The sequence below is a fragment of the Bombina bombina genome, chromosome 3 (genome assembly GCF_027579735.1).
Source record: "Bombina bombina isolate aBomBom1 chromosome 3, aBomBom1.pri, whole genome shotgun sequence".
In the NCBI taxonomy this organism is placed as follows: Eukaryota; Metazoa; Chordata; class Amphibia; order Anura; family Bombinatoridae; genus Bombina; species Bombina bombina.
The window spans coordinates 468,556,442-468,575,008 of NC_069501.1; positions in this window are offsets into that span (position 1 = coordinate 468,556,442).

The following is an 18,567-nucleotide window of genomic DNA, read 5'->3' on the forward strand; positions in this document are numbered from 1 at the left end:
TGAACTAGCAGTCTCCTATTGTGAAAAGCAAATAAAAAAGCATGTGATAAGAGGCTGTCTATAGAGCCTTTGAAACAGGCAGACATTTAGAGGTTTAAATGTTATAAAGTATATTAATATAACAATGTTGGTTGTGCAAAGCTGGGGAATGGGTAGTAAAAGGCGTTATCTATCTTTTTAAACCATAACAATTTTTGTGTAGACTGTCCCTTTAACAACATTAGGACTTAGATTACAAATGGAGAGCTGTTTTGTGCAAGATATCTAGCAGTGTGAAAAAGACAATAACTGTTTATATGTGTGAAATTAACCTTTTCAGTTACAAATTAAAAAAAAAAAAAACAGTGTGAGAACTGTCTAAAGCCCACTTTTGTAAATGGGAAATGTTGTGGTCACTTTCTTGTGCGAGATATTAATATCCTGCACTGTTCATCTTCATACATAATTTTACAGTATAGTGCATCTAAAAACACATCTTACACATAGATTGATTAATTAGATTGATTAATCAGTAATATAGTAATATTTTTTTTAATTACCATTAATTTCACAATTTCTAAATATTGCTGCTATTGTCACCACATTATTACACGAGATACTGTACTTTCAAAATGGCGTCTATTGCATATTTTTCTTCTTGATTATGTTTAAAAACGTGTACAATAAAATCAACACATATGCACAAAGTATAAGATCCTGTTTGCCTTCACATATTTACATAGGGGAAAAAAATCATGTTTTAAAAATATGATAATACTGAAACTTAATATTACACTAGTGCAAAAAATTAAAGGGGCGTGAAACCCAAATTTCTCTTGTAAGGTGTATCCAGTCCACGGATCATCCATTACTTGTGGGATATTCTCATTCCCAACAGGAAGTTGCAAGAGGACACCCACAGCAGAGCTGTAATATAGCTCCTCCCCTAACTGTCATACCCAGTCATTCTCTTGCAACTCTCAACAAGCAAGGACGTTGTAGGAGAGAGTGGTTAAATATAGCTAGTTTATTTTCTTCAATCAAAAGTTTGTTATTTTTAAATAGTACCGGAGTTGTGCTATTTTATCTCAGGCAGTAAATAGAAGAAGAATCTGCCTGAGGTTTCTATGATCTTAGCAGGTTCTAACTAAGATCCATTGCTGTTCTCACATATGTCTGAGGGGATTACACAGATGAGGTAACTTCAGCGAGAGAATGGCGTGCAGTTTATTCTGCTATCAGGTATGTGCAGTTATAATTTTTTCTAGAGATGGCAAACACTAGAAAATGCTGCTGATACTGGATTAATGTAAGTTAAGCCTGAATACAGTGATTTAATAACGACTGGTATCATGCTTACTCCCAGGGGTAATACCCTTATGATATTGCAATATAAAACGTTTGCTGGCATGTTTAATCGTTTTTATATATGCTTTGGTGATAAAACTTTATTGGGGCCTAGTTTTTTCCACATGGCTGGCTTAAATTTTGACTAGAAACAATTTCCACTGTTGTAGTATAAAAGTTACAGTTGGTGCAGTTAAAATTACAAACTGTGACATCCAGCTTCCCTCAAAGGCCCTCTGAATGCTATAGGACATCTCTGAAGGGCCCAAAGGCTTTCCAAAGTCGTTTATTGGGGAAGGTAGGGCCACAGCTTGCTGTGGCAGTTGGTTGTGACTGTTAAAAAACGTCTATTTCGGGTTTTTTTTTATCCGTTTTTTGAACTAAGGGGTTAATCATCCATTTGCAAGTGGGTGCAATGCTCTGTTAGCCTATTATACACACTGTAAAAATTTCGTTTGATTTACTGCATTTTTTCACTGTCTTTCAAATTCTGCCAAATTTGTTTCTCTTAAAGGCACAGTACCGTTTTTTATATTTGCTTGTTAACTTGATTTAAAGTGTTTTCCAAGCTTGCTAGTCTCATTGCTATTCTGTATAAACATGTCTGACATAGAAGAAACTCCTTGTTTATTATGTTTAAAAGCCATGGTGGAACCCCCTCTTAGAATGTGTACCAAATGTACTGATTTCATTTTCTGCAATAAAGATCATTTTCTGTCTTTAAAAAAATTTATCACCAGAGGAATCTGACGAGGGGGAAGTTATGCCGACTAACTTTCCCCACGTGTCAGACCCTTTGACTCCCGCTTAAGGGACTCACGCTCAAATGGCGCCAAATACATCTAGGGCGCCCATAGCGCTTACTTTACAAGACATGGCGGCAGTCATGGATAATACACTGTCAGCGGTATTAGCCAGACTACCTGAACTTAGAGGTAAGCGAGATAGCTCTGGGGTGAGACAAAATGCAGAGCATACTGACGCTTTAAGAACCATGTCTGATACTGCCTCACAATATGCAGAAGCTGAGGAAAGAGAGCTTCATTCAGTGGGTGATGTTAATAACTCAGGAAAGATACCTGATTCTAATATTTCTACATTTAAATTTAAGCTTGAACACCTCCGTGTGTTGCTTAGGGAGGTTTTAGCTGCTCTGAATGACTGTGATACCATTGCAGTGCCAGAGAAATTGTGTAGACTGGATAAATACTTTGCAGTGCCGGTGTGTACTGATGTTTTTCCAAATACCTAAAAGGTTTACAGAAATTATTAATAAGGAATGGGATAGACCAGGTGTGCCATTCTCTTCCCCTCCTATTTTTAGAAAAATGTTTCCAATAGACGCCACCACACGGGACTTATGGCAGACAGTCCCTAAGGTGGAGGGAGCAGTTTCTACTCTAGTAAAGCGTACTACTATCCCTGTCGAGGACAGTTGTGCTTTTTTTTTTATATCCAATGGATAAAAAATTAGAGGTTACCTTAAGAAAATATTTATTCAACAAGGTTTTATCCTACAGCCCCTTGCATGCATTGCCCCTGTCACTGCTGCTGCGGCGTACTGGTTTGAGTCTCTGGAAGAGGCTTTACAGGTAGCGACTCCATTGGATGACATACTAGGCAAACTTAGAGCACTTAAGCTAGCCAATTCTTTTATTCTGATGCCATTGTTCATTTGACTAAACTAACGGCTAAGAATTCTGGTTTTGCTATACAGGCGCGCAGAGCGTTATGGCTTAGATCATGGTCAGCTGACGTGACTTCAAAATCTAAGCTACTTAACATTCCCTTCAAGGGGCAGACCCTATTCGGGCCTGGTTGAAGGAGATTATTGCTGATATCACTGGAGGAAAAGGTCATGCCCTTCCTCAGGACAGGTCCAAATCTAGGGCCAAACAGTCTAATTTTCGTGCCTTTCAAAACTTCAAGGCAGGTGCGGCATCAACTTCCTCTAATAATAAACAAGAGGGAACTTTTGCTCAATCCAAGACGGTCTGGAGACCAAACCTGACCTGGAAAAAAGGTAAGCAGGTAAAAAAGCCTGCTGCTGCCTCTAAGACAGCATGAAGGAACGGCCCCCTATCCGGGAATGGATCTAGTAGGGGGCAGACTTTCACTCTTTGCCCAGGCGTGGGCAAGAGATGTTCAGGATCCCTGGGCGTTGGAAATTATATCCCAGGGATATCTTCTGGACTTCAAAGCTTCCCCCCCAAAAGGGAGATTTCACCTTTCACAATTATCTGCACACCAGATAAAGAGAGAGACATTCTTACACTGTGTACGAGACCTCCTAGTTATCGGAGTGATCCATCCAGTTCCAAAGGAGGAACAGGGACAGGGTTTTTACTCAAATCTGTTTGTGGTTCCCAAAAAAGAGGGAACCTTCAGACCAATTTTGGATCTAAAGATCTTAAACAAATTCCTCAAAGTTCCGTCGTTCAAGATGGAAACTATTCGTACCATCCTACCACTGATCCAGGAGGGTCAATATATGACTACAGTGGATCTAAAGGATGCTTATCTTCACATTCCAATACACAAAGATCATCATCGGTTTCTCAGGTTTGCCTTTCAAGACAGGCATTACCAGTTTGTAGCTCTTCCCTTGGGATTAGCTACAGCCCCAAGAATCTTTACAAAGGTTCTAGGGTCGCTTATGGCGGTCCTAAGGCCGCGGGGCATAGCAGTAGCCCCTTATTTAGACGACATCTTGATTCAGGCGTCAAACTTCCAAATTGCCAAGTCTCATACGGACGTAGTACTGGCATTTCTGTGGTCGCATGGGTGGAAAGTGAACGAGGAAAAGAGTTCTCTATCCCCACTCACAAGAGTTTCCTTTCTAGGGACTCTGATAGATTCTGTAGAAATGAAAATTCACCTGATGGAGTCCAGGTTATCAAAGCTTCTAAATTCCTGCCGGGTTCTTCATTCCATTCCGCGCCCTTCGGTGGTTCAGTGTATGGAAGTAATCGGCTTAATGGTAGCGGCAATGGACATAGTGCCGTTTGCACGCTTACATCTCAGACCGCTGCAACTATGTATGCTCAGTCAGTGGAACGGGGATTACACAGATTTGTCCCCTCAACTGAATCTGGACCAAGAGACCAGGGATTCTCTTCTCTGGTGGCTATCTCGGGTCCATCTGTCCTTTCACAGGCCAGATTGGACAATTGTTACGACAGATGCCAGCCTTCTAGGTTGGGGTGCAGTCTGGAACTCCCTGAAGGCTCAGGGATCGTGGACTCAGGAGGAGTCTCTCCTTCCATTAAATATTCTGGAACTAAGAGCGATATTCAAGGCTCTTCAGGCTTGGCCTCAGTTAGCGACTCTGAGGTACATCAGATTTCAGTCGGACAACATCACGACTGTAGCTTACATCAACCGTCAAGGGGGAACGAGAAGTTCCCTAGAGATGTTAGAAGTTTCAAAAATAATTCGCTGGGCAGAGATTCACTCTTGCCACCTATCAGCTATCCATATCCCAGGTGTAGAGCACTGGGAGGCGGATTTTCTAAGTCGTCAGACTTTTCATCCGGGAGAGTGGGAACTCCATCCGGAGGTATTTGCACAACTGATTCATCATTGGGGCAAACCAGAACTGGATCTCATGGCATCTCGCCAGAACGCCAAGCTTCCGTGTTACGGATCCAGGTCCAGGGATCCCAAGGCGACACTGATAGATGCTCTAGCAGCGCCCTGGTCTTTCAACCTGGCTTATGTGTTTCCACCGTTTCCTCTGCTCCCTCGACTGATTGCCAAGATCAAGCCGGAGAGAGCATCGGTGATTCTGATAGCACCTGCGTGGCCACGCAGGACCTGGTATGCAGATCTAGTGGACATGTCATCCTTTCCACCATGGTCTCTGCCTCTGAAACAGGACCTTCTACTTCAGGGTCCTTTCAACCATCCAAATCTAATTTCTCTGAGGCTGACTGCCTGGAGATTGAACGCTTGATCTTATCAAAGCGTGGCTTCTCCGAGTCAGTTATTGATACCTTAAGACAGGCACGAAAGCCTGTCACCTGGAAAATTTACCATAAGGTATGGCGTAGATATCTTTATTCGTGTGAATCCAAGGGTTACTCATGGAGTAAGGTCAGGATTGCTAGGATATTATCTTTTCTCCAAGAAGGTTTTGAAAAAGGATTGTCAGCTAGTTAAGCGTCTGGCAGATGTTCCAGACGTTCAGGCATTTTGTCAGGCTTTAGTTAGAATCAAGCCTGTGTTTAAACCTGTTGCTCCACCATGGAGCTTAAACTTGGTTCTTAAGGTTCTTCAAGGAGTTCCGTTTGAACCTCTTCATTCCATAGATAGAAAGTTCTTTTTTTGGTAGCTATTTCCTTGGCTCGTAGAGTCTCTGAGCTATCTGCCTTACAATGTGATTCTCCTTATCTGATTTTTCATACGGATAAGGTAGTCCTGCGTACCAAACCTGGGTTCTTACCTAAGGTGGTATCTAACAAGAATATCAATCAAGAGATTGTTGTTCCATCCTTGTGTTACACAATCTGGACGTGGTCCGTGCTTTAAAGTTTTACTTACAAGCTACTAAAGATTTTCGTCAAACATCTGCTTTGTTTGTTGTCTACTCTGGACAGAGGAGAGGTCAAAAGGCTTCGGCAACCTCTTTTTCTTTTTGACTAAGAAGCTTAATCTGCTTAGCCTATGAGACTGCTGGACAGCAGCCTCCTGAAAGGATTACAGCTCATTCCACTTGGGCCTTTAAAAATGAGGCTTCTTTTGATCAGATTTGCAAGGCGACGACTTGGTCTTCGCTTCATATTTTTTCAAAATTTTACAAATTTGATACTTTTGCTTCTTCGGAGGCTATATTTGGGAGAAAGGTTTTACGGGCAGTGGTTCCTTCCATTTAAGTTCCTGCCTTGTCCCTCCCTTCATCCGTGTACTTTAGCTTTGGTATTGGTATCCCACAAGTAATGGATGATCCGTGGACTGGATACACTTTACAAGAGAAAACACAATTTATGCTTACCTGATAAATTTATTTCTCTTGTGGTGTATCCAGTCCACGGCCCGCCCTGTCATTTTAAGGCAGGTAATTTTTAAATTTAAACTACAGTAACCACTGCACCCTATGGTTCCTCCTTTCTCGGCTTGTTTTCGGTCGAATGACTGGCTATGACAGTTAGGGGAGGAGCTATATTAAAGCTCTGCTGTGGGTGTCCTCTTGCAACTTCCTGTTGGGAATGAGAATATCCCACAAGTAATGGATGATCCGTGGACTGGATACACCACAAGAGAAATACATTTATCAGGTAAGCATAAATTGTGTTTTTTTCTTTCATGATTTAGATGGAAACTTCTTTAAAATTGTATTTTCTAATTTACGTCTATTATCAAATTTGCTTTGTTCTTTTGTTATTCTTTGTTGAAGAGATATCTAAGATAGGTAGAGTGAACATATCTGCAGCACTACATGACAGGAAATAGTGCTGCCATCTAGTGCTGTTGCTAATGTATTACATTGTTGCAAAACTGTTGCCATATAATGCTGCAGACGTGCACACTCCTGAGCTTACCTTCCTGCTCTGCAACAAAGGATAACAAGACAATGAAGACAATTTGATAATATAAGTTAATTGGAAAGTTGTTTAAAATCTTATGCGCTATCTGAATAATGAAGGAAAAATATTGGGTTTTATATCCCTTTAAATACACACAGGCATAGTATGAAGGAGGTTTTTTTTTACATGTTGCAATCATGATTTATGTATTCTTCGTTTGTATTGGTTTTCATGTGCTGTGAAAAATGACATACATATAACTGGCCAATTAATATACAGTATTGTGCAAAAGTTTTAGGAAAGTAAGAAAAATGTTGTAAAGTAGGAATGCTTTTAAAAATAGAAATTGTAATAGTTTATTTTTATTAATTAACAAAATACAAAGTGAGCAAAATGAAGAAAAATCTAAATCAAATCAGTCATTTCTTCTAGGTGCACTTGCACACAGTTTCCTTTCGTACAGGTGGGGAGAGTCCATAATCCATTACTTCTGGGAATAATTCTTCCCTACCACTTGGAGGAGGCAAAGATTCCTAAACCCCAGGAGCTCTATAAAACCCCTCCCGCCTCACAGGTACGTTAGTGTTGTCTTTGCCTCCACTGCAGGAAGGTGAAGAATGAAGGTGTGCATATGATTCTTCAGTGAGAGGGGCTTTCAGTCGTTTGCCAGAAGTATGTATATGGTGTATTGTTAGTGGCTTGGTCGCATGGACTTGTCTTTTCCCTCCTTCTATGGATCTACACTATAATCCTGTTCCATAACCTCTGCTAATACATTTAAGTACTGGTTTGGCTTTCTACTGGTTTACTGGTAGATGAGTATCTGTAGGTAAGTTTCATATTTTTATCTATATTATACTCTATAGCCTTATGTGGGCAATTATAGTTATATTTTCTTCCTAAATTTCATTACTTTTGGGAAATAAGAACCTGGCCACCAGGAGGCGGCAGACACCCCAGCCAAAGGCTTAAATACTTCTCCCACTTCCCTCATCCCCCAGTCATTCTTTGCCTTTTATCCCAGGAGTTTGGCAGAGAAGTGTCAGAAGTTTGTTTTGTCTCTTATAGAGGGTAGTGCTCTTCGACATGGGACGGGAAATTTAAGTAATCCTATCAGTCTCTCAGTGAAGGCCTGGATGCAAGTTAGAATCTGGAGATGCAGGGAGAGTCTTTCTGCGAAACCATCCTGTCTCATATTAACAGCTCCACAAGCAATCAGCGTTGTCAAACTTCGCTTCGCTGCCTGCTTTCTTCTCTCAAGTCCATGGCGGAGACGTTGCTACTATTCGTCATTTTTGAAGGGCCTATTCCTGTTCCACGGCGTAGATTCCGGTAAGATCGTTTCATTTTACTTAATCAGAATGTACTGTAATTTGTTTCCCGTAAGGAACTATCTTGCGGGACTTAAGTATATTTATAGGGCCTCAGTGAGGCTCCTTTGGTATCTTGGAATTGAGGGTTAATATCTCCCGAGGAGGATTATTGAACAGGGTTTTTTTTAATCATGTTTGTTATGTGATTCAATCTGCTTATGTGTAGTGTTAACTGGGCTCTTGGCTTAGAACATAAAGGCCTTTGGAAGTAACGCGACCTTATAGTTGGGCGCGCTTTTTTTGGATTGTACGGTTCACCTTGTGACTAGACGTGTTTACGTTCTGGTCTTCCATTTCCGCATTCCTGATCGTGTGGCGACTGAAAAATTAGAGTCTGCTTGTGTCTGGTTCTAGGAGGGAGTGAGTGCCCCATCCATTGTGGGTGTCAGGTGCCGTTTAAGTTTTTTCTTAGTCCATATTATTATTTATTTTTTAAGACACAATGAGTCCACGGATCATCTTAATTACTAATGGGATATTCACCTCCTGGTCAGCAGGAGGAGGCAAAGAGCACCACAGCAGAGCTGTTAAGTAGCTCCTCCCTTCCCTCCCACTCCAGTCATTCTCTTTGCCTACGTTAGTGATAGGAAGAGTAAAGTGAGGTGTTAGATTAGATTCTTCAATCAAGAGTTTATTATTTTTAAAGTAGTGCAAGATTGTTCTGCTTTGTTCTAGGGTGTAGCCGTAGTCCATATCAGTCTCTACAGTAGAGCTTTTGGTGGTTTTAGAGCAATGGGAACTTGTGGGACATAATTCTCACTGTGCCTCCCATACTAATGCTGCCCTTACCAAGAAAATCTGAGGGATATTTACTCAGGATTTTTGTTATCTTACAGGTCCATGGGAGGGAGAGGACCTCTTAAACCTGGAACTGCCTTGCTGTCAGGCAGAAAATGAGGCAAGTGCTGACTTTCTTTTTGAGAAGTTGAAGTAAACTCAGAAGACGGTTAGACACTTTATTTTTTATTTAGACCTCATTAAGTTTACAAGGGGAAGACCTTGTTGGGACTCGGCTTGACGAAAATAATCTCTTTTGAAATTTACAGAATTTCTATATAGAAAATAAATAAATAGCCTACTGTTGAATGAAAGACAGCATGTAGGACATACCCCCAATCCGAGACCGGATCTGGTAGGGGGCAGATTTTTCGTCTCGCTCAGGTTTGGGTTCAAGATGCTCAGGTTCCCTGGGCATTAGAAAATAGGTCCCAGGGATACAAGTTAGAGTTCAAAAGTTTTCCTCCCAGAGGCAGGTTTCTGTTTTCAAGATTATTTGTAGACCAGATAAGAAGAGAGGTGTTCTTGCTCTGTGTAAGAAACCTCTCCGACCTGGGAGTAATAGTTCCTGTTACGATTCAGGAACGGGATCTGGGATTTTACTCCATTCTGTTTGTGGTTCCCAATCAAGGAGAGAACCTTCAGGTCTATTTTAGATTTCAAGAGTCTAAACACGTTTCTCAGAGTACAGTCTTTCAAGATGGAAACTATTCGTTCCATTCTCCTTTTGGTCCAAGAGGGTACTTGCATGTTCCCATTCACAGGGATCATCACGTTTCTAAGGTTTGCCTGTCTAGACAAACACTTCCAATTCGTGGTTCTGCCCTTCGGTCTTGCCATAACTCACAGATTTTTCTCAAAGGATTCTGGGTCCACTGTTGGCGGTGCTTCGGTTGCCGGGCATTGCAGTGGCTTCCTATCTGGACGACATCCTAGTCCAGGCGACATTTTTACAACAAGCAGGATCCCACACGGAAATGTTGTTATCCTTCCTGCGATCTCTCGGATGGATGGTAAATTTGGATAAGAGTTCCTTTGTCCCAAGTACAAGGGTAGCTTTCCTGGGAACCATATTAGGTTCTCTATCAATGAAGTTTTTTCTGACAGTAGTCAGGAAAGTCAGAGATCTTCGATACTTGTCTAGCTCTTTAGTCTACTACTCAGCTATCAGCAACTCAGTGCATGGAGTTAATCGGGCTGACTTTTCGTCTCGCTCAGGTTTGGCAGAACATCATCCCGTTATTTGGTTCCATCTCAGACCTCTGCAGTTAAGCAGGTTCAGGCATTGGATTGGAATTATTCAGATTTGTCTCCTCGTATGCTTCTAGAACAGTAGACATGGGATTCTCTTCTATCGTAGTTGTCTCTGGATCTTTTTTATCAGGGAATCTGCTTTCGCAGACCACCTTAGGTGATTGTGACAATAGATGCCAGCCTTCTAGGGTGGGGTCTGGGGCTACCTAAGGGCTCAGGGGGTTTGGACTCAGCCAGAGGCTGTTCTTCCTGTAAGCCTTTCTGGAGCTGAGAGCGATCTACAGTGTTCTCCTTGCCTGGCCTCAGTTGGTTTTGGTCCAGTTTGTCAGGTTTCAGTCGGACAAATAACGTCAGTGGCCTACATCATTCATCAGGAAGGTACGGGGAGTTCCTTAGTGATGATAGAGGTATTCCAAATACTTCAGTGGGCGGAGGTCCATTCTTGCTGTCTGTTGGCGATCCACTTCCCAGGGGTGGACAACTGGGAAGTGGATTTCCTGAGCAGGCGGACCTTCATCCGGAGGAGTGGGAACTCCATTCGGAAGTGTTCTCCAGCTTTTTCCCCCGTTTTCTTTTCTTCCTCGGGTCTTTATTCAACTCAAGCAGGAGAGGGCATCGGTGATTCTCATATCACCGGCTTAGCCTCGCAGGGTTTGGTATGCCGATCTGGTGACCATGTCATTTTTGCCACCTTAGAAGTTTCCGCAAGGAAGGACCTTCAAATTCAAGGGCCCCTCCTTTTTCACGCATCTAGTTTCTCTGAAGATTCCTTGGAGATTGGACGCTTCCTTTTTTTCCAAGTGAGGTTTTCTCTTCGTTGAGGTCCATGTTTCAGGCTTGTAAGCCTGTCACTAGAAGGTTATCATAGATATTTCTATTGGGTGAATCCATGGGCTACTCATGGAGTAGAGTTAGGATTCCTAGACCTTTGTCTTTTCTCAAAGAGGGTTTGGAGAATGGTTTATCTATTTTGTTACTCAAACGTCTGGCAGATGTCCCAGATGTACTATCTTTTGGTCGGGCCTTGGTCAGGATCAGGCCTGTGTTCGAACCAGTTACTCTTCCATGGAGTCTGAATTTAGTTTTCTGAGTTCTTAGAGGAACTCCGTTTGAGCCTATACATTCCTTAGATTTTGCGTTGTTATCTTGGAAAGTTTTATTTCTTGTTGCTATTCCTTCTGTTCGGAGAGTGTCAGAACTTTTGGCATTGCAGTAAGAGTTTTCTTATCTTATTTTCCATCCAGATAAGGTAGTTTTTCGTACTACATTAGGATTTCTTACTACAGTTGTTTCTGATTGGAACATTAATCAGGAGCTTGTTGTTCCTTCCTTGTATCCTAATCCTTCTTCCAGAAGGAAGGAATTCTGCACAATTTGGATGTGGTCGGTGCGTTAAAGTTTTATCTGCAGGCGACTAAGGACTTTTGTCAGTCTTTTTCTTACCTTGTGGTTTTCTCGGGACGTAAGGGTCAGAAAACTACAGCTATTTCTCTCTCTTTTTGGTTGAAAAGTATCTTATGTTTTACTGCTGGACATTCCACGCGGGCTGTTTCTTCCTCATGGGTATTCAAAAGTGAAGCTTTTGTGGAACAAGTTTGCATCTTGGTCCTCTCTTCACTCTTTTTCCAATGTTCTTCAAATTTGTCTCGGCTGCGGCCGTCTTTGGGAGAAAGGTTTTTCAAGCAGGTGGTGCCTTCTGTTTAAGTTCCCTGTCTTGTCCCTCGCGTATCATCTGTGTACTCTAGCTTGGGTATTGAATCCCATTAGTAATTAAGATGATCCGTGGACTCATCGTGTCTTAAAAAAGAAAAGGAAATTTATGCTTACCTGATGATAAATTTATTTCTTTTTTGACACGATGGGTCCACGGCCCGCCCTGTTCTTGTAAGACAGGTTGTGGGTTATTATAAACTTCAGACACCTCTGCACCTTGGCTTTTCCTTTCTCTTCCTAACTTCAGTCGAATGACTGGAGTGGGAGGGAAGGGAGGAGCTATTTAACAGCTCTGCTGTGGTGCTCTTTGCCTCCTCCTGCTGACCAGGAGGTGAATATCCTATTAGTAATTAAGATGATCCATGGACTCATCGTGTCAAAAAAGAAATACATTTATCAGGTAAGCATAAATTTCCTTATTCTCCATCTAGTTATGGAGGATTCTGATGCTGAGACTGTTCAAATGTCAGATTCTTCGACTTGTGAAGAATGCGAATTGGCCCCCGTTGACACAGGTCAATCAGTTATGTTCCATATGACGTATTAGAGTGCCCTGTTCCTCGGGATCGGGGAATCGGGGGTCTGCTGAGCCATCCGCTCTTGGGGTTCTGTCCTCCAAGAGGCGAGTTCCCTACCGCTCCCTACTACTACACATGCGGGTAACCCAGAATATGTTTATCCCTCCTTAAAGGCGGCTTGTTCCCCCCGGAGGTTGCAGCTTGTTTTTGCTTTCACATATTTTTGGCGATATTGCGTCTGCAAAGTCCAGACGTTTATTTGCGTTTGTGCTTGTGCCCGATCGTCCCGGGTCTACCGACCTTGGGTGGGCCTATACAGTTCCCTGTGGGTGTAGCTGTCCCTGAGTGTTGTGCCTTTCATTACAGAATAGCGCGTCTTCGCATTTAAATCAGACACGTCTTTGAGTTATTAGAGGATCCTATCCTTAATGGATACGGGAATCCGCAGTCTTCTATTTCGAATGACTCATCTCATTAGACATGAGGGGAATGACGTAATTTCCAAATTGTCTGATTATCGAAATATTTCCCAGTTTTTGTTTGGAAGATCAGGGTTCCGTTTGGCTGGTCCTGCTGGTATGCCTGCTTTCTTCCTGGGCATTAACCTACGGGTTGCCTTATATTTACTTTTTATCCGGTTAGGCTGTCTTTTACTTTCGATTATGTGTTTCCTTCGGGAACTTCTGGGATCGATTCTCTCTGGTTGCTTCTTCGGAAGTTTGTTAAGGGACACGTTAGTCCTAGGTGTGTCTGTTTTACCTTCCCCTCTGAGGGAGGATTTAGCCAACTTGACAGTTATGACCCCAGCTGCGGCTGGTCCTGCTGGGATTCAGATCTTCTGTCCTGTGGCTTATTCAGACACGTGGCACCTTTTCTGCCTGGCTGGCCTGGTGTGAGTGCTCACATTATTATTTGTGTGTTTTCTTGTTTTTCTTTACAAGTTCAGCTAAACACTCTAAAAGAATCCGTATGGCTTGGAGGATTGTGTCAGTCCTTATTCAGCATTCAATCTGGTGACCGAGTTAGTGGAGTTCCGCTGCGTCACTATCTTTGCTCCGATTTCCTCGGGGTCTAGAGTTTATTTCCTCTCTTGGGAGGATTGGGGGCTTAGCGCCTCCTTACCGCTGTTTTGAGTGGTATGGCCTTCTGAGGCTCTGAAATTGTCCTTGGACTTGTTCCTGCTGTTCTGTTCCTCGGGTTCCTTAGGGGGACCTGGTTTCCTTCGGGAGTTGGTTCCTTTGTAGGGACATGGGCAGTGTGGTCTCCTTGAGCTCTGTTTAGGGTTTCTTCCCTGTAGCTGGGGGATGTTCTGCATCCTTCTTTCATCTTCTCTGATTTTTTGGGGGGTGATGTGGAGACTAGCCTTTGTTCGAGTGACTTTGTCCTTGAGGTATCCCCTTTTTCTTGGTCGTAGTGTGACTATTGCGCCTAGGGCTCTAGTGACCTTGTTCGGTCTTGCTTCCTCAGCTTCTTGGAGCGTTGGACTCCAGCAAGGGGTAGTTTCATCTTCTGGTCGGTACTTGCGAGTTTTTCTCGTTGTCCATTTTACTTTGGACATTGTATGGTATCTCCCTGGGGTCTGATTTTATATCATATGGGGGATTTCAGTTTCCGGGTTCTTGTTTATTTGGGGGCTCGGACCTCTCCTCACTCTGGTTCTTCCGGTGGCTGAGGTTTTTCTCAGCATTTCCTTTGTGGCTCCCGTTGCGGGTTGTACCGGACTGTTAGGATCTAGAGCTGGTTCCCCAGTTCTAGGAAACTTTGGCGGTGTCCTTTGGTTGGGCTAGTTGAACTGGTTCTGATGATCAAGGTCTTTCTGGGTGCCGATGCCCCCTGAGTTTGCCTTTCGCCCTTGGACGGTTTCCCTTGGTCAGCTTGCTGAAAGAGTGTGATGGCTTCGCTGCTCTGCAAGCAAAGGGGTTTGCTGTAGAACCCCTGCAGCTATGGCACCTTGTCTGTGTGCTAGCCAGTTTAATACTTCAGGGGATTCCTTCCAGGTTAGGGCATTCAAAATTTGTCCTGGGGGCAGGTGCTCTGTCCTTCCGGCCCGTTTGCCGGCCCCCTTTGTCTTTGGAAGTGAAGTGTGGTCCCTATCTTAGGACTTCTCCTGGCTTCAGGAGGTTAGGACAGACGGGTTAACCTATTTCGGAGAGAGGTACGCTTTCTGGGTTGTTCTGTCCATTTGGAGAGTTGCTGGCTCCGCCTTAAGTCTATGTTGGGCCTTTAGCTAGATCTCTAGGTCTACGGCCTTGTCTACGGTCTCCATGTAGTATTTCGGGTGGGCACCCAAGCACTATTGTAATGGCTGTGCCATTTTTTCCGCTCGTTGTTTGAGCCTGGGGTTTTTCTGGTCTCCTGGTTTCAGACCTGCCAATGCTTGGGCTGGCCCGGCTGGAGGTAGGTCCTGAGATCCGTTGTTCTCGGATCTTGGGGGCGCATTTGTCCTCGTTGAGGTTCTGGTTTCTCCTTTTTATTTTCGAGACCTATGTGTAGGTCTGGCGGTTTCGGTTGCCTAGAGTGTGCCTTCTGTAGTGAAGGTTTAGCACTACAGAACCACTTTTCGCAAGTATTTCTTCTGTGTCATCCTGAGGATGGCTGCGTATTCTTGACTCAGGTGTTTACCTTCGTCTGGGTCTGCTACATGTAATTTTGCCTGAATTCCTCAGGGTTCTGAGTTCGGATGATGTTTGGTCTTCGTTTTCAGTTGTTCCTATGCGCTGGTTGACTTGCTGCCTGGCAAGTAAAGGGTTGCTCTTTGAAACCAGCTACAGCTATTTGCGTCTTTATCGAGTGCTAGCTAGCTGTTCCAATCCTTGCAGGATGTTGGGAGACCTTTTTCTTTGTTCTGCTACCGGTTCTAAACCTTGTGGTTTCTATTTGGATTGGGCATTGCCTCCCCTTGTTGTCAGGACCCATTTAGGTCTTGCGAGCTTGGTTTGATGGAGGTTTTTCCTTTTTTTTGGTGTTTGTGGTAACCTTTTCGGTTCCCATTTGGTTCTTACTTGCCTTATTCTTTTGGGTGTTTTGGCGGGGGTTCCCTTCGCTAGTAAAGGGTGTGTGGTGGGGGGACCGACTGTTGGGAAACCGTGTCTCCTGGAGGACTGTTGGCTCAGTTATGTCTGATGTTGCGGTCTCTAGCTAGGCTTCCGGGCTATCTGCTGGTCAGTGTCCTTGGGGCCTTTACCCTTTTTGTTTCTCGGCTTCGGACGAAGCAGGTTTTTTTTGTTAGGTATGGGTTTCAGGCCTGGTGCCCTCAGAATGGGCCGACTATTATACCCTCCCTTTTTGGCATTCAGTGTCCTCTGTAGCTTGGGTATTGTTTTCCCAAAAGTAATGAATGCAGCTGTGGACTATTTTCATTTAGGAAGAAAAACATAAATTATGCTTACCTGATAATTTTCTTTTCTTCCAATGGAAAGAGTCCACAGCTCCCCACCCGTCTTTTTTATGTGGGGTATCTTTGTTTTTTATTCTTCTGGCACCTTTTCACCCAGATATTTGGAAGATGAGGGAAGTGGGAGGAGTATTTAAGCCTTTGGCTGGGGTGTCTGCCTCCTCCTGGTGGCCAGGTTCTTATTTCCCAAAAGTAATGAATGCAGCTGTGGACTCTTTCCATCGGAAGAAAAGAAAATTATCAGGTATTTATGCATATATACAGCCTTGGGACAGAATCTATATATTATTCCACTTTGATTTTTTGTGTGTGTCTGATTGTTTTGGTGCACTTAGTTGGTTTAAATTTTTTACTGTGCGTCGCCCTTTGGGTCTCCGCGGGTCAGGATAGTGCACATGACCCTTCAGGATTGCACACGTTGTGGGGATTTTTGTGCACACTTTTTTTTTTATCTGCTTTAGCTTTTGGGTTTACGTACATCAGGTTAGCGCACTTATGTTGTCTTGTGCATGCACGTTGGGTTTGGTGCACTAATCTCTCTTATAACAGTTGAGTGTTCACGCATATCCTCCTATTCAGCCTAGTGTTATCCATGCTTTGAATGTGGAGTTTACTTGTCTCCTGCGTTATTTTTCAGTTCAGCTTAGCATGCTTTGAGTTTGTAAGTTTTATATGGCTTCTTTAGGAGGGGGTAAGTTTTCCGTTCCTCAAAAAGCTTTTTTAAGGGGATATAAATGTTTATGCTATTGTAGTTCAATGCTATAATGGAACTTTCTGATTCTGTCCCTAAATCTACCTTAGAAGCTGATTCCCCAAACACCTTCATACCAATATGTTTAAATATGTTAATGAATTCAGACTAACCTAATGCTGCTTCTATGGGTATTACTGGTCCTTCTTATTGTTATTTACAGGTGAGTGTTGTCAGCTCTGCCGTTTTCAAGTAAGCGTAAATGGTAAATTCATAATTTGTACTACTAGTGCTATGTCTTCTGAGGCCAGGAATACTGTTGTTTCTTCGGAGAGGGAAGTTTCCTCTGATGATGAGGAATCCTCCTCTGATGTTGTACCTGATACATCCTAAAACATATCCGTTCTCTATTGAAAAATGATTTACTTACTTTAGGGGTTAAAGAATCTAAGGGTTCTAATGATAAGCCTTCAAATTGTTCAGGTTCAGTTTTTAAAACTGTTGCTAAATCCCCTGAGGTTTTTCCTATTCCAGGTGCTGTCTCTGAGATAGTTTCTGGGGAATGGTCTAAGCCAGGTAATTCTTTTAATCCTTCTGCAAGGATTAAGAAGTTATATCCTTTACCTGCCTCCAGTGACGTGCAGTGAGGTCAGAGACTGGTGAGGCACTAGATATGATACGATGGAGAAACACATATACAGAGGGCCGCAAGTACCCCCAACAGGGCAGGTTTAAATGATAGCTGAACCAGTGCACAGGTGACATAATCAGGTGATGGGTGAGAGCAAGTTAGTAACCACTTAGTTACTGATCAGCTGATTACTTCACCTGTGCACTGATTCAGCTATAATGAAAACCTGGCCTGTTGGGGGTACTTGAGGACCATTGTTGAGAAACACTGCACTAAAGCACTAGCTCATCGGAAATGTATTGATTACCTGGAGAATAAAGCACACATACTCTGCTCACTGACACCCACACACACTCTGCTCACATACACACTCACACAATTCTGTGGCACAGTGCCAGTTACTAAGCAATTAGAATGATACACAATCTCTTCTATACTCACTACTGTATTGTAAAAATAGAAATAATTTACTATACAAGTTATACACAAAGGACAAGTTATCAATACTGCCAACACAGCTGCTGCTGCAATATGGTGTTCAAGAAACGCACGTGCACATCCCACTTAGGTATGCTCTTCAACAAAGGACACCAAAGGATACCAAAAGAAGGAAGTACATAATAATAAAAGTAAAATAGAAAGTTTATTTATTTATTTTTTGTGTGCAATATCTATCTGAATGATGGAAATGTAATTATGACTTTCAACTTGAAAGCTGCATGCGCTTTTTATTTACCTATTATTTACCTACACCTAGTTATATACAGCTCAGTTGTACAGTGCTGATCATACTGCCAGTGTTATATACATACAGCTAGTTATATACAGCTCAGTTGTACAGTGCTGATCATACTGTCAGTGTTATTTACCTACAGCTAGTTATATACAGCTCAGTTGTACAGTGCTGATCATACTGTCAGTTTTATTATTTACCTACAGCTAGTTATATACATCTCTGTTGTACAGTGCTGATCATACTGTCAGTGTTATTATTTACCTACAGCTAGTTCTATACAGCTCAGTTGTACAGTGCTGATCATACTGTCAGTGTTATTATTTACCTACACCTAGTTATATACAGCTCAGTTGTACAGTGCTGATCATACTGCCAGTGTTATATACATACAGCTAGTTATATACAGCTCAGTTGTACAGTGCTGATCATACTGTCAGTGTTATTATTTACCTACAGCTAGTTATATACAGCTCAGTTGTACAGAGTTGATCATACTGTCAGTATTATTTACCTACAGCTAGTTATATACAGCTCAGTTGTACAGAGGCTGTAGGTAAATAATACTGAAAGTATGATCAGCACTGTACAACTGAGCTGTATATAACTAGCTGTAGGTAAATAATAACACT